The sequence below is a fragment of the Callithrix jacchus genome, chromosome 7 (assembly GCF_049354715.1).
Source record: "Callithrix jacchus isolate 240 chromosome 7, calJac240_pri, whole genome shotgun sequence".
NCBI lineage: Eukaryota > Metazoa > Chordata > Mammalia > Primates > Cebidae > Callithrix > Callithrix jacchus.
This window is the reverse complement of record NC_133508.1, coordinates 6,968,083-6,990,385: the sequence shown is the minus strand read 5'-3', so window position 1 is coordinate 6,990,385 and position 22,303 is coordinate 6,968,083. Positions and strand designations below refer to the sequence as shown.

The following is a 22,303-nucleotide window of genomic DNA, read 5'->3' as shown; positions in this document are numbered from 1 at the left end:
ACCAGCAGCAAGTGCATTAACAGAGTAGTGCTTCCCAGAAGTGGCTCTGAAATCTTCAAGTGGCCTAAAAATCCAATTATTTTTTAAGTATGTAACTTATAGATGATCCAATAAAGCCTACTTAGAAAGCCAGCATTCTGGACAAGAGGCTCACACCTATAATTTTTAGAAAATCTAATGATTGGTGAGGCAGGGCTCTTAAATATTCATATGAGAAGACAGAAGAGGACCTGCCAGTTTCCTCAGCTAGAGGAAACATCTTTTATGCCAAATATGAATCATCGTATAGTATTCTTTCTCAAAGGGACACAGTGCTAGTCATAAATCAGTGTACTCAAGTGATCCAGACACTTTTATCTGTTTATAATTTCTTTTTCCTGTGGTTGTTGCAAAACTGTTTTCATTTTACTTGCAAGAGGTTCTGCCTGACGCAGCACAGCTGTGAACCCCTCTCCCTCTTTCAGCCACCCTTGCGTTTTTAAGTCAAAAAGGATTAGGCTCATCAGACCAACACCGTAGAAGGAAATTATAATGAAGCTTGTACAGTGCATTAAAGATCAACATGGCACGACGGTTACGAGCCAGACTTGGTGGTTGCATTGACCTACATTTCAGGTCCAGCTCCATCAATTACTAAATCTGCCAGCTGACCGTGAGTCTCTTAGGTAAATCGCTCTCTGCATCGGCTTTCTCCGCTGGAAAATGGGGATAAGAAGAACATGTATGGAAATGGTGAGTAGTCTCTAAAAGTTCGCAATTATCGTCACCTCTAGAAACCCATCCGTTTATAAAAGCAGCTCTACAGACTCAATGCCCTAAGAATGCATGTTTGCGTCAAACAAGAAGACAAATACCAGGGGCCACTCCTGGCTTCAACTCAGCAGCGCAGAAACAAAACGGAACTGCATTCATGCTGCTTCTGACCTACTTAGGCTTTGAGGATCTCGAAAGAGGGAGAGAAAGAAAGGGAACTGGTTTCACTTTGAAGGCTTTGCTTAGTTGATTTAGATCCAGTTAGGAGTTGGCATCTGAGCAGGATTCTACATACAGGCCGGTCAGGGTTTCTCAGTCTTGGCACCATTGACATTTGGGGCCAAATAATTCCTTGTTGTCAGGGGCCGTCTTGTGTGTTTTTGGACATTTTGTAACACCCCAAGTTGTGACAACCAAAAATGTCTCCAGATAGACAATTGTAAAATGTCTCTGGGGGACAAAGTTGCCCCCAGTTGAAAACCACTGGAGCATCTTGTTAGGTAGATACATAGATCCAGAGATAGACATGGATACAGATATGAACATGGACGAAGGTGTGGGGATAGACGCAGGTGTAAATACTCGACAGAGGGTTATCAGTGGGTAGACTGCTCATCTTCTCAAATGCTCTACCATGCATCCATCATTATCTTCCTAAAACACAAGGTGATCACATTCTTTGGCTGATTAAAGCCTTTACTTACCTCCCTCTGCCTACCAAATTGTTTAAAGTGTTTAATATTAAATGCAGTGTTGTCCACAATTTGACCCCTTCTCATTTCAGATCAAATTCCCCATTTTCCCCACTATATTGTTCTTCACCCAAACCTTCTACACACACAGACACATGCACACACTACACACATAGAGACAACACACATCATGCATACACACCCACATGCACACACACACTGGTTTTCTGACAGTTTTAAAACACATCATGTGCTTTTGCACCTTCATTTCCAGTCTGGGTCTGTCTCGTCCATCCCTACTCCTCCACCTCTCAACCTAGAGAACACCTGTCCCGTTTTTAAGGCTAGCCCAAATGTGATCTCCTCTGGGAAACCTTCCTGGATGCCACTCTCTTGGGCAGACTTACTCCTCATCACCTGCAGTCACCTGAGCCTCTGTACCTATGTCCCTGCCAGCCCTCTTCATCCTAGCTCACAGCGTCTCTATTTGTCTCCTCTGTAATTAAAGACTGCTTTCTTTTCACGGCTGTAGTAACAGCGTCCCTGCTGGCTCGTAGCAGGCACTTGATGGGGGTTTGCTGAATTGAGCATGTAAGTTTCTCTGGCTTTAAACTTTAAAGCGCCACTCCTTCCCTGAGATTCCACAAATACTGACCGAGCTCCTGCAGTGGGCACAGTACCATGCGGGTGCAGGCGAGGACTATGCAGCCCCCAGGGAATAAAATACGAAAGGAGAAAGTGTTACCTGCTAGATGTAAAACAGGTGCTCTAGGGGGCTGAAAACACAGTACTCTGGAGTCAAGGGGGCGGAGAGCACCCTGCTTCATGGAGACAGCGGAGTAGGAATAGCAGGTAAATCTATAGAACTGGGAATGATAGAAGAACATACCAAGCCTCAGATGGGGAAATTTCCAGAGGTAATTAGGGCACAGTAAATAGATCATTTTGGCTGAAAGTGAAGACTGGTATACAGGAAAAGTAGAAGAGCCAGTATACTAGGGAGACGGTGTCTAGTTGAAGGGTCTGTTCTCCAAAGTGCTACTGGTTACAAGGAAGAGAAACTCTCTTGAGCTATTTAAGCAAGTGTGGAGATGGGAAAGGGAAGCAGAGTGTAGGAGTACTGAATGTATTCAGACAATGAGGGAAAAAGGACATGCACGGATATGGAATACTGAAAATCAATCTCCTGACCTGTTTCAGTGTCCTTTGCTCAATTTATTGAGGGGAGTGAGATGGAGACAGGAGAGAGAGATAAGAGTGAGAGAGAGAGAGAGAGAGAGAGTGTGTGTGTGTGTGTGTGTGTGTGTGTGTGAGCGGGGGGAGAAACAGAAAGAGAGAGAGAATCTGATTGGTCACAGGCTATATGGGTGGGCTAAGTGCCCTCCTGGGCTGTGGCCAGGAACAGTGAATCTTGTGACATACCTGGCTTCAGAGTTGTGGCAGATGATGGACTTAGATGAGATTGGATATGTATGGCAGGCCATGATATTTGTCTAACAAGGCCCTGAATGCAATGTGAAGAGAACAGAGGCAAGTTGAGAGGAGTCTGGATGGCCAGTGAGAGTTGAAAGAGGTATATGCATCAGGGAGGGACCGCCAGCTCTGCCTGAAGGGACAAATGACAGTTCATCACTTCACCAACTGCAGACGTCAACAGGAGACCATCAGGATACCCCAGAATGGAACTTAGCCAACTCAGAAGATAAAACCCAGCACACGCCCACAGACCACACGAGGGCAAGGGATTTCCTCCCCACTCTATCTTCTTTCAAGTCCTAGACAGTATCTCAGGGACAAATAGGAGGGATAGAATGGAAATAAAGTGAAAGTCGCCCCAAATGGCTCAATTACACCTGTAGACTTTGTTTAAATCCTTGAATCGTGCCAAATGAGACAAATGTTGTGTATTCATTTTCTCTCCTCTCTAGGAGGCAGAAACACATAGAGCAGCTTCATAGGAGGAAGAAACTACATTTTCCTGGCACATCAGGTTTGTGACTTTGTAACCTTGTTCCTTTACAGGATCTGTATCTGCCAGATTCCAAGGCCTGTCTTAGAAGACCGCAGAACCGAGGCCTGAGGAGGCACCAACCATGAAAGGAGGTAGTACAAGACCTTTCTAAGTAGAGGGAACAGATGGGCAGGAGCGAGCTCAGCCTGGTGGAGTATCAAAAGGCCACCATGGATGAAGTGTAGGGGATGTAAACCCAAAATATCTGGGACAGGTCTCAATCAATTTAGAAAGTTTATTTTTCTGAGGTTAAGGCCCATGACACAGTCTCAGGGAGTCCTGGCGACACGTGCCCAAGGTGGTCGGGGACAGCGGGAGATAAAGAAAATCAAGAGCTCTGTTTGGAATGTGTTAAATTTAAGTCACTCAGTCAATATCTACACAGTAGACAGTTGAACATGCAAATCTGGAGCATTGAAGTGAGTTTAGGGTTGGAAATATAAGTCTGGGACTCAACATACAGAAGGCATTTAAAGCCAAGAGATGGGATGAGTGCACCTAATGGGAAGGTGCAGGTAGGGAGGAGCAGGTGGCCAGACCAGAGCCTGTTACCCCATGCTGAGAAAGACCTAGCAAAGAGAACTGAGAGGACCCTTGATGAGGTAGGAGGAAAACCAGCAGGGGGTGCTGTTGGAGAAGGTGGGCACGACTGTATTGTGAGCTGCTGAAATACTGAGCATGACTGGGTTTGCAGGCAAGGAGGTAATTGCAAAATATTTATTGTGAGTACTTTGTAAAGTGGCTCAATTTTAGCTCTAGGTCATAAATGCTTGCTGAATGAAGGGATGAGTGGAGGGGTGAAAACAGAGAAATCCAGGAGGAGATGACATTTCTGAGTCCAGCTCTTGGTTCTCTTAGGAGCTAACTGCTTGGCCTTGGACTCACTTAGCACATGAGCAGCCCTGAAAATGCTTTAACACAGCATATTATCCCAGTTCGCCGGAGAAGCAGAGCTCACAGGATGTGTGCATATAGACAAAGAGATTTATGATGAGGAATTGGCTCATGTGATTCTGAAGTCTGGGAAGTCCCAAGATCCCCAGGGAGAGTGGGCAGCTTGGAGACACAGGAGAGCAGAGTGTTTAGTTCCAGCTCAAAGTCCAGCAGGCTTGAGACTCGGGAAGAGCCAGTGTTTCGGTTTGAGTCTGAAGGCAAAAAGAAAACCTATATCCCAGCTGGAAGGCAATCAAGCAGGAGGAACTCCTGTAATAGGGGGAAGGTAAACCTTTGTGTTCTGTTGAGGCCTTCAGTGGACTAGATGAGGCCCACCCGTGTTAGGGAGGGCAATTTGCCTTACTCTATTGATGTAAATGTTAACTTCGTCCCAAAACAGACACACTTAGAATAATGTTTGTCCAGCTATCTGGGCAACCCATGGCCCAGTGAAGTTGACGCACCAGTTAGCCATTACACACAGGCCAGAGGACTCCCTGTCCAGGATATCTTAAAATAGGTTCCTGGAGTTAAAGTGTGGGCCTGTTTGCTTTACACAGTCCCCAACACTTAATAGAGTTCGTGATTCTAGGATTTATAGGATATAAGCAAGTGAAACAAATACTTTTTTTTTTATTGCATTTTAGGTTTTGGGGTACATGTGCAGAACATGCAAGACAGTTGCATAGGTACACACATGGCAGTGTGTTTTGCTGCCCAACAAAAACTTTTTAAAAACTAATTCAGACTGGGCATAGTGACTCATGCCTGTAATCCCAGCAAGTTGGGAGGCCAAGATGGGCAAATCACTTGAGGCCAGGAGTTTGAGACCAGCCTGGCTGAAACTTGAGGCCAGGAGTTTGAGACTAGCTAAAGCAAAACCCTGTCACTACTAAAAATACAAAAATTATCTAGACACAGCTGTGCGCCTATAATTCCAGCTACTCGGGAGATTGAGACACAAGAATCACTTGAACCCAGGAGGCGGAGGTCACAGTAAGAAGAGATCGTACCACCAGGTTCCAGACTGGGTGACAGAGCAAGTCTCTGTCTGAATAAAAAAAAGAAATAATTTAAAAATTATAGGGCTGGTGCAGTGGCTCACGCCCATAATCCCAGCACTTTGGGAGGTTGAAGCAGGCAGATCACCTGAGGTCAGGAGTCCAAGACCAGCCTGGCCAACATGGTGAAACCCTGTCTCTACTAAAAATAGAAAAATAGCTGGGCGTGGTGGCGGGCACCTGTAATCCCAGCTACTTGGGAGGCTGAGGTAGGAGAATCGCTTGGACCTGGGAGGCGGAGGTTGCAGTGAGTTGAGACCATGCCATTGCACTCCAGCCAGTGTGATGAGAGCAAAATTCCATCTAAAAATAATTGTATTTTCTTTGTTGCAATATTCTCGTGGAATACACGTACAAACAGACAGGAACTATGCCGGCAAGTACAGGGTGGTGTCTGAGTGTTCTCATTTGACAAGTCAGTATGGTCAGAGCCCCAGGAGTCTAACGGATAGGCAGGGATGTGATTTCTTTTTGTCGAGGTTTCTCCTTTCCCCACCACGGGTCTGTTGAGGTGGATCATCTTATTTCACCCGAAGGTTCATAGGAAAGAGCTGGGTCGCAGTTCTCAGAGGATGGGATGGCTCTCGTGCCGTTCCTACCCTGACTTCCACATGCTCCCCTTCTGGGCCCTGTATTCTCCGTGTGTTAGTACTTCCTTCTCCCCACTCGGAGACCTCACATCTGCGTAGATGCAGACAGACGCCCATAGGTGGCAGCAGCCTTCTGAAGCAGAGGCAGAGGTAATTCGGGTGTCCGCCTTAGGAGCCAGCGTAGTGGGTGACTTCACACAAGCTGTGCATTTTCCTTTCCAAAGCAAAAAAGCTATGCTGTCCTGGCACGTTAGAATATTTGTTATTTTGAATAGAACTAATACTCAAGGTGGGAGGGAAGAAAGGCAGCAACTCCCAGCCTCTTAAACTTCAGGTTTACATACCTTCAAAAACAAGTTGTACTCTTTGTCTGCGATTGTTGCTTCTAACATACGTTGGGCTCTTATCATTTCCCGGCAGCTGCAGGCACAAGGACGAAACTTGCTCACCATGCCTATAATCAGTTAAGTACAGATGTCCAAATAGATGCATCTCCCCCTAAACCTTAAGTAAAGACAATGTATGCAGAGTAAACAGAAGAGTGGACATATTTTCCCAAATACAGATGGCTTCGCCTGATAGAGCTGTGTTGCAGAGGTCGTTAAATGTGAAGGTTCAATAGCGTCACATCAAAATACGGTATTTTACGAGAAAAATAGCTGATACCAGTGCTATTGGGCTTGTCTCTCCACATTTAATGTTCCTGTCTCTGAATGCCTCTAGAGGCAGAAAGAATTAATGGGCCGTCCTGGAAAACTCTGCCTGTTCTGTGGGGCTGCCCGGCAACTGTCCCGGACATTTGTTTAAGCATTCTGCTGACTCGAGCAAGCCAGAAAATTAGCACGAGTATTTTTCACCTAAAGCCAGGTTCCGGGGGGGAAAAAAAAAGGCTGGGCACGGTGGCTCACGTCTCTAATCCCAGCACTTTGGGAGGCTGAGGCAGGCAGATCACAAGGTCAGGAGATCAAGACCATCCTAACACGGTGAAACCCCATCTCTACTAAAAATACAAAAAATAAGCCAGACATGGTGGCACACGCCTGTAGTCCCAGCTACTCGAGAGGCCGAGGAAGGAGAACTGCTTGAACTGGATGGTAGAGGTGGCAGTCAGCCAAGACTGTGCCACTGCACTCCAGCCTGGGCGACAGAGGGAGACTCTATCTCAAACAAACAAACAAACCCAACTTTGCATGGCATCTTAGGTCAAATATCAGTCTTCCAAATGCCTTCACCCTGTAATGTGCATGATGTGCCTCCCAATTCTGAGTTAAGAAATAATTAAACACAGCAGCAACAACAACAAAAAACCTAGGTTAGGCTGCCATGTGCTATTCTCTAAACTCTGTGTATTTCTCCTAAATATTTTATATTTAATTTGGAATAGGTAATTGACACACATAGTTTAAAAAATTAAAAATGTATTAAAAGGAATACAGTGAAAAGATTCTTTCAAATGCCTGCTACTCATCTACACGTTACCATTGTCATGAATTTTTTTATGTATCCTTCCAGAGTAGGAAGATATACAAATAAAAGTAAATACACATTCTTATTTTTCTTCCTTTTTAACACAAAAAAGGGAAACTCTGTTCACACTACTCCACCTCTTGTGCTTTCAAATAACGCTATAGGTTGGAGAGCTTACCATATCCACCAGTGGACAGTTACTCTCTTTTGTAGCTGTATCATAGCCCATTACTTGGGTAAATCAAAGTAAATACTGTATTTTATCAACTAGTTCTTTTTTTTTTTTGAGATGGAGTTTCACTCTTGTTACCCAGGCTGGAGTGCAATGGCATGATCTCTGCTGACCGCAACTTCCGCCTCCTGGGTTCAGGCAATTCTCCTGCCTCAGCCTCCTGAGTAGCTGGGATTACAGGCACGTGCCACCATGCCCAGCTAATTTTTTGTATTTTTAGTAGAGAGGGGGTTTCACCATGTTGACCAGGATGGTCTCGATCTCTTGACCTTGTGATCCACCCGCCTCGGCCTCCCAAAGTGCTGGGATTACAGGCGTGAGCCACCGCGCCCGGCCCTCAACTAGTTCTTTATTGATGGATTATTTACTGTCCGCAATTACAGACAGTGCTGTAACAATCTCAAAACATATCTTTTCAGTGTAGGCCGGGACAGCTATGTGATAAGCAGCCAGAAGTGTAACCGTTGGGTCTGAGAGCAGATGTTGGGCCTTGTTTTAATGCTTTTCATCTGAATCTTGCACATGCTGTGTTGAGTTTATTCCTATGTATTTTATCTCTGGGTTGCTATTGTAAATGGGGTCTTTGCTTCCATTATACCTTCTAACGGGCTACTGTTAATATATAAGAAAGCTATGATTTCTGTGTAATAATCCTATACCTTACTACTTTAGTATATTCTCTTACAGTTTTTAAAATTGAAAAGTTCTTTCACTTCAATTTTCCAAATATTCAGTTTCGCTGTCATCTGCAGATAGCAATGGTTTTACATTTTCCATTCCATTTTTAAATCTCGTTTTTCATCAAATTTTATTTTAATTTTACAGTGAAATATTAAATAATGATGTTAACGGTCATCCCTGATTTTATCCTGATATTTAATGGATATGTCTCTAGTACTGGTTTTTGAATTGAGATACCAATGCTTTATTAAAGAAGTGTTCATGTATTTCTACTTTTTTATTTTCGTCAAGAAGAGTTATTGAAAAATTTTAAATGCTTTTGAGAGACATTGGTAGATAATGGTGTGATTTTTCTATGAAGATGATAAATTATATAGATTTTCTAATACTGAATCAGCTTTGAAATTCTAGCCTTAGCCCTACTTGATGATGGTTCTTTTAATGTGTTGCTCAATTCTGTTTGTTAACCTTTATTTAGGGTTTTGAATCACTATTTATAAGTCACATTTGTTGATAGAGTGGTTTTCTTACATGTCATAACTTTGGGAATTAATATAATGACTTTGAAATTTTTCCTGTCGTATTGTTTATTTCCTCTGGTTTCCAGATCATCTCCAGAGATTTTAGGGAAATAGTCTCATTCATTTAGTCATCCCTGTTAGTTTAGTTATATTTCCTTTTCCATTTTTTAAAATTATTTTATTTTGTATGTTTACCCTTTGCCAAAAGTAGGTTTTTCAGTTTATGTGTTTTTCTCATGAATGGTTTGTAGATTTATTTATTAGGGCTACTGTTTTTCTGTTTTCTAACTCATTAAATTCTGCTTTTATCTTCATTAAGGCTTGCGTTGGAGTTCTTTTTCTAACTTTTTGGGTAAAGTAGAAATGTGCTTGTTTCCCCTGATCTTTCGGCGCATGTTTTAGCTACTGTTATGAGGAGGTTGTTGTGCACAGCTGTGCAGGTGCATCCTCCCGTGTTGTGTCTTCACTCTAATTATGTTCTAGATCCACTGGGACTTTCTGGGGTAATGGAAATATCACTGGCCATCTGGGGTATGGAGAACTTGAAATGCAACTGGTATTTCTGATTTGAAGAACCTAATTTTTAATTTAACTTATTTTTTAAATTTAATTTTAAATAGCCACACACGGCTTGTGGCAACCACATTAGGTGGTGTGTAGCTAGACCTTTTCCAATTTTCATTTGTATTTCCCCTTTTATCCAAGAATTACATATCCAAGATATGGGGCTTTTTATTTAGCATAACACTAATTAGGAGATAGAATTTTAAAATATAATATATATATTTTTTCCAATTTTCATTTGTATTTCATTTGTGTGTATATATATATATATATAATATATTTATTTTAAAGGTTTAAATATATATATTTTATATTTTAAAGGTTTAATACACACACACACATATATTTTAAAGGTTGAAAGAACTTTAGTTATCCAATTTCATGAACTACTTGTCTTACTGAATTGTGATCAGAGAATGTGCCTGTACTCTTTGTAGTTTGGAGCATTATTTAGGATGTCTTTGTGACCCAATGTGTACTGTATTTGGGCATATAATGTGTACTGACAGCGCTGGGGCCACTCTGGAAAGGCTTATGCTCGGTCTTCAGGATGGAACGTTAGTACAGATCGATCTATCATGTAATGTTATTTAGAACTACTGTACCCATATTTTTTTGTACTTGATCTGTCATGACTGACAGAGATACATTAGGATTTCCCGCTACCAGTTCGCTTCGATTTCTTGTGTCTCCTCTAATCCCTGCCTCATGACTGTGGCTGCTATTTTATATTTAGCGTAGGGCTCATGTGTTTTCATTATGACTCACGCGTTGGCATTACAAAGCGTCCTTGTCCGTCTCCTTCTGGCCTGAACTCCACGTGGTCTGATATTCAACTTTGTGGTCGTTGTTTTCTTTTCTATTGCATTTGACTAGCGTTTCTGTTATTTTGTATTTATATACTTCTATTTCTATGCTTTCTGAAGCTCGTTTTTAGGAACGCTCTTTTCATTTAGCATCGAGTGGTGTTTGGTTTTGATCCAACCTGAAATCTGTTTGTATTAATAGATAAGTTAAAACCATTTATACTTGTTAATGTGACAGATACGTCAAGCTCTAGTTCCACCCATTATTTTATGTTTATGTGTTCACGGTATCTTAAAGGTCTCTTACTCTATACTCTGTTAATAGCACTTTCATCACAGAGTTAAAAATGTCTCTGTTTAAAGGTTGATTGCCCTTATAATGGCAAATTTATGCATTATTACCAGTACTCCTTTTAGTTCCTAGCTATTATATCTCCCTACTCTCCATGACCCAATTTCATTTAATAATATTACCTTTCTTGGTGCTTAACTATGTAGTATTAAATATGCTGCTGCTTCTATTTCCTAGTTTGTGAGTCTTAAATGATACCTTTGATAGCTAGGCTTATAGATGAAGCAATTAGCAAACCTATCAACTCACACTCTTCCCCTCTTCTCCCACTTTTATCACTCATAGCATTTATACCTTGTTTGTGCAGGTACTTAGGAGGCTGAGGCAGGAGAATTGCTTGAACCCAGGAGGCAGAGGTTCCATTATATTTTACCCTGCATACTGATACCCCACCATTTCAATCTCATTTGTACAGTTGGATATATTCATGCACTACTGTTAGTCCCTTCGCTGTACTTTTCTCAGTCATCTCTTAGATGAATAAAGCTTATTCTGTAGCAGGGACCCCAGCACAGGCTTATAGGAACAATATAACCTGAGTTTTGCCAGATCAAAACTCTTTTTCTGCATTTGTTATACAGTAAGGAGAGGTTGGCCTCATGAAAACCCTTGGCCCACAATTTATTTTCATATATGTCTTATAAGGATTATTTCCCGGTCTTCGTGTTGCTCTGGGAATATCGAAAGCCAGCTATATTTGTTCCCTTGTTTCAGTGACAGTATTTTTACCTGGCTTCCCAAAGATGTCTCTTTTTGTTTTTCAAGTTCAACAGTTTCACAAAATTATATTTTCATGCTGACAATTTGGGGTGCGTATTTTCTGGCTCATGGTATGCCCGTTCAGCTTGCAGATTTGTTTCATTTTAATTTGTGCCTATGCCTTTGCCTATTTGTTCTATTTCATTCACCTTTGAAACTTCTGGTCCAGGGCAGCAGCTCATGCCTGTAATCCCAACACTTCAGGAGGCCAAGGAGGGTGGATCACATGAAGTTGGGAGTTTGAGACCAGCCTGGCCAACATGGCGAAACCGTATCTCTACTAAAAATAGAAAAAATAGCCAGGTATGGTGGCATGCACCTGTAATCACAGCTACTTAGGAGGCTGAGGCAGGAGAATTGCTTGAACCCAGGAGGCAGCAGTTACAGTGAGCTGGGATCACGCCACTGTACGCAAGCCTGGTGACAGAGCAAGACCCTGTGTCAAAAATAAAAAAATAAAAAGGAAGGAAAGAAAGAAAATTCCAGTGGCATTTATTTTCTGTCAATCATTTCCTTCCTAGGGCTTTTCCCCTGTGTGTTACCATATTATTTTATGTTTCTCATTTCTGTCCTTCAGGACCCTTTGTCTTTATTTCCCACCATTGATTCTCTCTTGCGGCCACTGGATTTCCTTTTTGTTTCTACGACAGCTTTTTTCTGAGCTCTCCTCACTCCTGTCTTATAACCTGCAGTTGAACGTTGACTCCCTGAGTTAGGACATTTCCGCTTTATGGCATTCCTTCTCGGAAGCAATGGCTTCATTACGCTCTTTAAAATCATTGCAAAATGTTTGGTCGCAGTTCATCTTTGCTCCATGGCACTGTTTTTAGGGTGAATAATCCATATCAGTTAGAAAGCTTTGCAGATCTTTTCCATATGTTTATTCACAATAAATTTTCTTACTGTTTATTGTTGAGAACTTGATTTTTCACGAGCCAGCTTTTAGCAGACTCGTCCTATAGGTAGAGATGAAGCAGGGTAGTTCTGCTGGCTTCACAGCAAAGGGCTTGTTCCTTCACTGCCACAGAAGCAGAAAGCTCAGTGTGAATATTGCTTTTCTGTATAAGACTAGATTTCCATTTATGGGGCAACTATGACTTCTGCCACCAGATTTCCTCGTCCTGGTACAAGACATCCACTGTTAGAAACGGGAGATATAGCTCTCGTATAACCTGACCATCAGCAATTGAATTTTAATGGATGTTCCTGAAATTTCCTTCTTTACAATTCCATTCATTACTCTCTGAGGTTCTGAGTGTTCCTGCTTTCTCCTACTGCTCTTATTCCCATCTGCTGCTGCCTTATTTGGGGCTTTTGAAAGTCCCTACATGTATTTTAAAGTCTGCATATCATCTGATTTCTAAATTTCATGTACAGTTGAATTTGCAGGACTTAGGAAATTCTTCTGGTTTTTTGTTCATCTGTCTACTTGCTTTCTCAGGAGAAGGAGGAAGCACTGATGGATGGATACAGTCATGTTCGTAAGAAAATCTCTTCCAAGTGTTTGATGGAATCTCTGCTTCCACCATCCCATCTTCTCACATTCCCGTTTGCGCTAGTTCTCCTCATCTGATTGAAGGTTCCTTCCTGTCATTTCACCATCATGCAGAAGCTCTTTTCTCATGAATATCTTCCTTCTGAAAACTACACATGTCCCACAGTCATTTTTGCCAATTTCATTATCAATTATCATTATTCATGATCAATTATCAATTTTGTCAATTTCGTTATCAAATTTGACAGTGTATCCCTCTCATCCTTTACTTTATCAAAAAGTTTGGAAGTGCATAACATACGGAATGTACATTAACTTCATTATGATCATTTGAGTTGTCCAAAACCAGTACCTAATCACAATGGTTAGTTCACTGACGAATTCTCAGTATAAACTCATGCAAAATGCTAGGTGTGTCAATGATGGTTCCTTGATTTCAAGGAAGTATATGATCTTCTCCAGTCACCTGCCACTTTCTATCATCAACTAATTTAAATTCAAAAATGATATAAAAGTAATAGCAGGGAGCCTTGAAGGTAGGTTGAAAACTGTCTACCATGTAAGTAGCTATTTTTATCTAAACAGACAAGAAGACAGCCAGCCCCTCGACTTGTGGCTTACGTTCTCTCATTTCCTGTGTGCACCCACACGACCACCTGCCCTCCCTGCCTCCCTGCCTCCAAGTCTAGAGAAGGAGGGGGTTAGTCTTCTCTAATTCCCCTGGTGTGCTAGACTTGTTCCCCATTACCCAAGGGCTAAGTCTTAGGCACTGCACTGAAACGTCCACACAGCAGGGAACTCAGCCATTCCGTCTTCTGCCCGCCCTCCCTCATGTCTCCTCTGCACTCCTGCCTCTATCGATTGGCACCTGTGCCTCTGCCTGCCTTCACCTCCTTGTCTCCATCCTTGCAATGAATGCCGTAGTAAGGCCGCCTCTCCTTCTCCAGTGTCTTCACTCCAGCCATATTTTGTAGACCCTCCATACTGCAGCTACCCTAAACCCACTCTTCTGAGAAGCCCCAGTTCCCAGAATGGAAGCCCAGGGCAGCCCTCAGCCCCCACATTTCCCTACTTACACAGCAGCTGCCTAAGAGTCTGTGAAACTGCACGATTTACACTAGCAGTATCTTAACAATCAACCAGTGCTTCACAAGTGGGGCAGATGGTATAGCCAGGAATGAGAATTTCATATTTCTTCTGATTCAAATGCATTCCTATCTAAAGGCTGTTTCCTTTTAGAGACAAACTAACTTTTTCTCTTTCGTCCTTTGCCTGGGTTTTATGTTTACTTCTATAGGCTGGCACTTCCAATGCTTCCTACAGAGCTCATTGGCACTCTCTCCCTCCCTCTCTCCCTGTCTCTCTCTCTCTCTCTCCCTCTCCCTGTCTCTCTCTCCCTCCCTGTCTCTCTCTCCCTCCCTGTCTCTCTCTCCCTCCCTGTCTCTCTCTCCCTCCCTGTCTCTCTCTCCCTCCCTGTCTCTCTCTCTCCCTGTCTCTCTCTCTCCCTCCCTGTCTCTCTCTCCTTCCCTGTCTCTCTCTCTTTCCCTGTCTCTCTCTCTCTCCCTGTCTCTCTCTCTCTCCCTCCCTGTCTCTCTCTCTCTCCCTGTCTCTCTCTCCCTGTCTCTCTCTCTCTCCCTGTCTCTCTCTCCCTGTCTCTCTCTCCCTGTCTCTCTCTCTCCCTGTCTCTCTCTCCCTCTCTCTCTCTCCCTGTCTCTCTCTCTCTCCCTCTCTCTCTCTCTCCCTGTCTCTCTCTCTCTTTCTCTCTCTCTCCCCCTGTCTCTCTCTCCCTCTCTCTCTCTCTCCCTGTCTCTCTCTCTCCCTCTCTCTCTCTCTCCCTGTCTCTCTCTCTCTCTTTCTCTCTCTCTCCCCCTGTCTCTCTCTCCCTCTCCCTCTCTCTCTCTCTCTCTCTCTCCCTGTCTCTCTCTCTCTCTCTCACACACACACACACACACACACACACACACACACACACACTTACTATGTACACACCTCACAGGAAATGGAAACTTGTTTCCATTATGGGTCCTGAAACAACCCATAGTGAATATGCATGTGCTACTCAGATTTTCTATCCCAGGAAATGAGTGTAAATATCTACCTCCCCCAGAATTTTTTTTTTCAGAGATGACAGACATTGAGCAAGTGTAAGTGAAAACCCTCCTTGAATGCAGTTCTCAGGAGTTGGAAATCTCCATTGCTTCCCCATGGAAGGCTTTGCAGTGCGAAGTGGCTTATCTCCATGACAACCAGAGGAGCTGTAGTGTTTTTTTTCCTGCTGGACATTTTCTCTAGTTTTTACTTCATATGTAAAATAATTAAAATTAAAAGTGTTTAATCTCAGTACACCACAACTAGTTGTTTACTGGGCCAGTGTCAGGAGCCAGCTCACGTCGGTTTGGGGTCCACTCCAACCACCTCCATGCTGTTGGTCTTCAAAGTGTCCAAAAGGTTTGGTTTCTCTTTGAAATCCGGCATCTCATGTGCTTACTGTATCACTTTAAATGGATTAATTGTTTAGTTCCTTATATATAATATAGTTTTTCACATGTAAAAATTTGAGATAATTCTACCTCAAGAAGAGCAGAGAAGACGTATTAGAGAATGTGTGAGAGATTGCCTGACAGAGCTGAACGCATGGGAAGCACACACAGCACGAGTCTCTCTGCTTATTCTTTTCCTTAGCAGAGTCTCTGGCCGCAGGCTGCCGTAGCTGTCCCATCATCAGTTCCCAAATGGGAGGAATGCCATGGTCTCTGGACAGAGGCTCTCCTGCATTGTTGGTGGCAGAGTCCTGCTGTCCTGTCAAAGATGGGTTGGCCCATTGATCCAGTTACTGGTGAAATATCTTGTTCTCTCAGAGAATCAACTGGCTGCTGCATGCGGACTTCACAGAGGAAAATCCATTCTCTCACCAAGTAGTTGTCAAGCACAATAAAGAAAAACTGGCAGAATAACTGGGGTGGTTGCTGCGTCTAACTCAGTATCGTGTGAGAGAAAATATATGAAACAAGGTCTTTAAGAGAACTGCAACGTCTGTCTGTGTGGCAGCTCAAACACAGCCGGTCAGACATGCAGAGTCAAAGTGAGGAAGTTGAGGTCGTTCAGACCACTGGTGGACCCCGAATTTGGGCTAAAACAGAAGCAGAAAACAGACATAGATGCTTGGTGATCTGGCTCTCTGCCAAGCCAACCCAGCAATTCTCACCAAAAACCTCAACAAACAACTGGAACAGAAACAGGGAGAAATTGTTCAATTTTAAGGTATCATTGTGTTTATTTGAAGCATGTTTTCCTTCAAAATGGAAATCATTTCTTTATTTAGTTAAAATGTGAATACTTGTTGCAAAAACAATCAGAGGAAACAGTTTTATTGCCTTAGTTAAAATGTGATTAATACTCATTGTAAAACAATCAGAGCCTACAAAAAATAGAAAAAAGGAAACAAAAAAGATGAAAGAAGGAAAAGAATAAAAGGAAGGAAGAAAAAGATGAGAAGAAAACACGTGAAAGGGATCAGAGTATGCCACCCCCAAATGTATTATTTTGGGATATTGATTATTTTGAGCTGAAGGCAATGGAGAAACAGCAGACCCAGGAAGCGCTCTCTGTCTTCCCACTTTCTATATATACAAAAGGGGGGCATACATTTTCTGGAGGAAAAGTGCTCTCCAGGTACCAGGAAGAGGAGAGAATTTTGGTGTCAGAGATGGAGAGTCAAAGCCGAGATGAATCCATACAAACAACCCTACTAAAGTTATATTTGCCTCCCATTAATTTTCCCTATGTATTTCTTAGTCACTGTCTATGATTTGCCTCCCCAAACCCAAACCCCGTCCTTCTCTGTCTAGCCATGGTTCCACAATGTTTCCTTATCTGTTAACATGGTATATCGGTTCTCGGACCTTTTCACCTCTTGGAATTCTCATTTCTTACATATGAAAGGCCTCATATACACACAGACACATCTGTCCAATCATGTCTGTGTGCTTTTCCCCATTAACCTGCCTGCTGTCTAATGCTCATGGCCAGCCATAGAACCTAAGAGGGGAGAGAACAAGTCTTTCCTCCCCTGTTAGGAAGGAGAATAAAAATAAAGCATGATTGGTAATACAGCCACTCAAGATAAACACTGTCCATTGGCTTTTGGTTACTGACCACAGTCATTTACATTCTCCAAAATAACTAGTGAATTTGTTCAGCAATGAGCACATCGTTGAAGGCATTGAGAGTCATGAGAGCTTGATCTCTTTATGGAGCAGTCTTTAAGTAGAATTATTGTGTAGGGTACAAGACCTTCCTAGAAGTGAGGTCAGAAGTTAGAAGTGAAGGGACAAGACAATAAAGGAATTCATCATCCTAAACCTTTTAATTCTCTTTCCTCATCTGCTGGCTGATACATAAAGCAGAATGGGAATGTTTTAGAATGTTCAGAATTTAGAACGGTTCCAAGTCGTCAACGCGATTCTATACAGACATGCAAGATACATAAGCGAACAGGAATAGATACCTATTTTGACTGGTATTCTAACGTGCTAACGTGTGGAAGAAGCTCCAGGTTCTGCACTTGTTCAGATAGGCCTGTCCATTGATATTCTAAGGAAAATGTTACCAGTGTGGGAGAATGGGCTCTGCTGTATCGGAAGGAGACAACATGGGAGGATGGTTAAGAATTGGACTGTGGGCCGGGTGTGGTGGCTCATGCCTGTAATCACAGCATTTTGGGAGGCCAAGGGGGGCAAATCCTCTGAGGCCAGGAGTTCGAGACCAGGCTGGCCAGCTTGGTGAAAACCTGTCTCTACTGAAACTACAAAAAATTAGCCGAGTGTGATGGCCACTGCACCCCAGCCTAGCGACAAGAGCGAGACTTTGTCTCAAAAAACCAACAAGCAAACAAAGAATTAAACTCTGCAGCCAGACTGCTCAGGTTTAACCTATGGAAGGAAGGAGAACAAAAATAAAGGCTGTCACTAGAGGAAAAGATAGTCTTTTAATTTATCAGTTTGGGCAAATGTAAAATAGGTAAAAGAGCAATTCATCCCTATTAATATTAGAAGGTAGTGTCTGTGTGGTAGCTCACTACTGTAATCCCAGCACTTTAGGAAGCTGAAATGCGAGGATTCCTTGAGTCTAGGAGTTCAAGACCAGCCTGGGCATCAAAGTGAAATCTTGTCTATACAAAAAAAAATTTTTAATTAGCCAAGTGTGGTGGTGCATGTCTGTGGTCCCAGCTACATGGGACACTGAGCTTGGAGGATTGCTTGAGCCCCAAAGGTCAAGGCTGCAGTGAGCCATAGTCAAGTCATTGCACTCCAGCCTGGGCAACAGAGTGAGACCCTGTCTCAAAAAAAAAAAAAAAAAAAAGAATATGGTGTAAGTAAACGAACATAAAACACTCAGAACCAGGTCTGGCACATGATAAATGCCATATAAAATGTTAGTTATTCTTATCTCTCTCCTCACCATCTTTGCATCAAGGTTGGAAGAATTCTCAACCACTTTCTGTCTCACTAAGCACATTTTATATGCTGGAATGCAAGGAGATGGTAAATACCCATTAGTCCGAAATAGTTTAGAGCTAGATATAATTTTGCTTGTAAAATCAGAAATTGGGCTAGGCATGATGGCTCACGCCTGTAATCTCAGCACTTCGGGAGGCTGAGGTGGGCAGATCACCTGAGGTCAGGAGTTTGAGACCAGCCTAGCCATCTCTACTAAAAATACAAAAAAATAAAAATAAAAAGTAGACAGGTGTGGTGGTGCATGCCTGCAATGCCAGCTACCCCGGAGGTTAAGGCAGGTGAGTTGCTTGAATCTGGGAAGTGGAGGTTGCAGTGAGCCATAATCAAGCCATTGCACCCCAGCCTGGGCAACAGAGTGAGACTCTGTCTCAAAAACAAACCAGCCAACTAACCAAAAACAAAACCAGAAATCGGTCAAATATCCTCAGAGTTCTTAAAATTGAATGAAGTCATTGCATTTATTCCCTTGATCGACCTACAGATGCTTATACTCTGAATTCAATATTTTTCTTTTTGCTGTTTAGAAACAATAGGCATCTCTCAGGCATCCCTCAGCGATTCCAGTGCTTTCTCCATCGTGAAGCATTGTTACAGAGACGACAGCTCCATGGCTCCAGGACCCCTTTGAAAGACTGACCGGATGCTCCTTCTTCCATGAAGTGGTTGTTCCCTTCTTCCTCTGTGCCCCCCCACTTCCTTGCACAAGGTAGAAATTATCAAAATTAAATCTCACCTGCTGTGTGTCAACCTACCTAAATAGCTGATCGGCATCCTTGTTCGCTTGTGTCTGAGTAATCAACGTATTTGTCCCTCTTTCTTCTAATTTTTTTAAAATGCAGAATCTACGGACATTAAAATAGATTAGTAATAGCCACAGCCATGCACTGACCATTGCTACAAAAGTGTCCTTACCACCCTCAGGCTCTTCACGCTGAAGTGTCTTCCTCTTGCTTCTTACGCTAGGTCTTCCTAGTTCTCTTCCCTACCCTAGCCCCTGTAGTGTTCAGATCAAATCATGCTTTATTAGGTGAAACTCTGTTGAATAGTGAAACTTCCAAGCCCATTTAGTATCCTTTGCTACCCCTCACCTGTGTCTGAAGTTACTGAGAGAAAATTGTCTTTTCATTTCTCATGTCTACAATGCTTTTCCTTAAGTGTATTTTTTTCAGACTTGAGACCCACACTATATCCCAAATTTGTATCAGCAAAGAAACTACCTCTGAACTATCAAAGTTAATAAAAACAGCCATGCAGTTTTTTAAAAAATCAACATTGCTAATAAGGTTTCTATTTGAACATCTCTTTCAGGTAAAAATGTGGAAACCTCTGTATTTGAATTCTGTCGCAAGTCTCAGTTCAGATGCTCCTCCACTTACCGTGGGACTTTGAGATGGTTTGATAGTTTGTCCTCTCCAAACCTCATGCTGAAATGTGATTCCCAACGTTGGAGGTGGGCCCTGGTGAGAGATGTTTGTGTCATGCAGGTGGATCCTCATGGAACCATCTTCTTGCCAATGAGTAAGTTCTCCCCGTGTTTGTTAATGTGAGAGCTGATTGTGAAAAAGAGCCTGGCACCTCCTTCTCCTTCTCTGGCTCCCTCTCTCATGATGTAATATGCTGGCTCCCCATTTACCTTCTGCCATGATTGGAAGCTTCCTGAGGCTTCACCAGGAGTAGATGCTGGTGCCGTGCTTCCTGTGCAGCCTGCAGAACCTTGAGCCAAAACAAACCACTTTTCTGTATAAATTGCCCAGTGTCAGGTATTACTTTATATTAATGTAAATGGAAAAACACAGGCTATGTCCCAATAAACCCATCTGAAGTTGAAAATATCATCACTTGAAAATGCACTTAATACGCCTAACCTATCAAGTATCGTAGCTTAAGCTGACTTTCCTTAGATGTGCTTGGAACATTTACATGAGCCTACAGTTGGGCAAAATCATCCAACACAAAGCCTAATTTTTACATTAAAGTATTGACTATCTCATATTATTTATTAAACACTGTAGCGAAACTGAAACCAAAATGGTCACCTGGGTACTCACCATTAACACACGCAGCTGAAAGCACACTGGGCCTGAAAAACGTTTGAAACAGAACTAAAACGCAGGCTGATGGGATGCTGCAGCCACAGTGCTGTCAATCGCTCTCTGCTGATGAGGCTTGAGAATGGCTGGGGAGGCACTGGCGTAGCCACACGGGACGGGTTGGCAGGCATGATATTCTTTAAGAAGGTGTCAAGTACCAGTACTTTACCCTCATGATTCGGTGGCTGACTGGGAGCTGAAGCTCAGCACTGAGAGAGAGCACAGTGCTACAGCTACATACCGCTACCCTGGGGAAAGACCAAAATTCGAAATCTGAAATAGGCTTTCTACTAAATACTTACCTTTTTCACAGCATCATAAAATCAAGCAATCTAGGTTGAACCACTGCTGCAGATTTCAGTGTGCACAGGAGTCCTGGAACCAATTCTCCACTAATACTGAGGGAAGACTGTATCTGTTCGGTGGGTAAATAGTATTCAACTGAATTATTTTCTTCTTGCTTTGCAGAATGACAAATACAATGGAATGTGTTATTTGTGCCGTCTGTAGTGGGCACACTTACATTTTGTGCTATTATGCACAACATACATTTTTATGCATCAGCTAGAGAATCAAGTTTAATAATTTTAAAAAGACTACAATCAATGCTGACTTCCACTCATCTTTTAAATTTCAGCTTACAATGTCACTTTTTCAGGAAAACCCCCCTAACCCAAGGTTAGGTTATGTGGCTTAATTGCAGTCCTACAAAACCCCGTCTTTGTCCTTTGTGCATAATTAAATTTTTAATTAAATATTTCAAGTCTTTACTTGTCTAATGCCTAGCTCTATTCTAGATGGTAAGCTCCACGAATGCAGGGTCTCACTCACCAGTGCTTAGCAGAGGGCAAAGTCTTTGCAGGTCATTTTTAAGCCTTCGTTGAATGGACATAGGCATTCATGAATGAATGGATGGATGAGTGAATGGTAACAACAGATCTGTAGTAGAATTTCCGGAATCACCCTTGGATAATTATTTGGGGAGCATAACTGCTACAGTTTGAATGTGTGTCCCTCCGAAATGCATGTTAAAACTTAATGCCTGACGTAACGGTATTAAGAGGTAGGGCCTTCAAGAGGTGGTTAATGATGAATCTATTCATGGATTAATGGGTTAGTTGTTACCAGAGAGTCTGTTAGAGAAGCCAGTTTGGGTCCCTCTCCTGCACACGCTATTGCCCTGTTATGGGCAATGTTGTTGCCTTCCACCATGTTATGATGCAGCCTGAAGCCCTCACTAGAATGTGCTGCCTGACCTTGGAATTCCCAGCCTTTAGAACTGAAAGAAATTAATGTATTTTCTTTGTAAATTACCCAGTCTGTGCAACAGAAATGAACTAATACAATAACTGATTATCTTCGCAGAGAGATGCAAGCATTCTCGATCTTTAAACTCCTCTAGTTTTCAGAGTTCCTAATTAGGATGAAGAATTTTGAACTCCTAGCTCAATTAATTAAACAGTTCCACATACGCTTTTCTCTCCTCCCAGAGAAGGATTATAGAGTAACACACAGGTGGTGCCTGAGGAATTCTCTTCTAGTATCACATTCCCCAAACCATATCCTTCCCACTAAGCCAGCTAAAGTCTTCTAGAATCTAACATATTTTTGCAAGTGCTTCAAGCCTCCCGAGAATTGACTTATTGACTTAATTGGCTCCATTGACTTAGAATGACAAACTCAGAAGTCTCACGTCAATCAGATTCTAACTGAGTCCCAGGAAGCCTAGGTTCCTGTTCTTCAGAATACAAATGATAATGACAGCAATAACACTGCT

At 42.5% G+C, this 22,303-nt stretch overlaps 1 long non-coding RNA gene across 2 annotated transcripts; it reads left to right on the top strand.

Annotated features, from left to right (window-relative positions):
• The first annotated feature begins 504 nt into the window (after positions 1-504).
• Positions 505-20,266, top strand: LOC103794076 (uncharacterized). Of its 2 annotated transcripts, none has more exons than XR_013520414.1 (4): positions 505-732; positions 3,374-3,435; positions 18,961-19,142; positions 19,745-20,266. It is a non-coding gene; the product is annotated as an uncharacterized LOC103794076 (long non-coding RNA). The 2 variants fall into 2 exon arrangements; XR_621327.6 differs by lacking the exon at positions 3,374-3,435 and adding an exon at positions 3,468-3,548 and having other exon boundaries at positions 19,745-19,979.
• Positions 20,267-22,303: the final 2,037 nt, after the last annotated feature.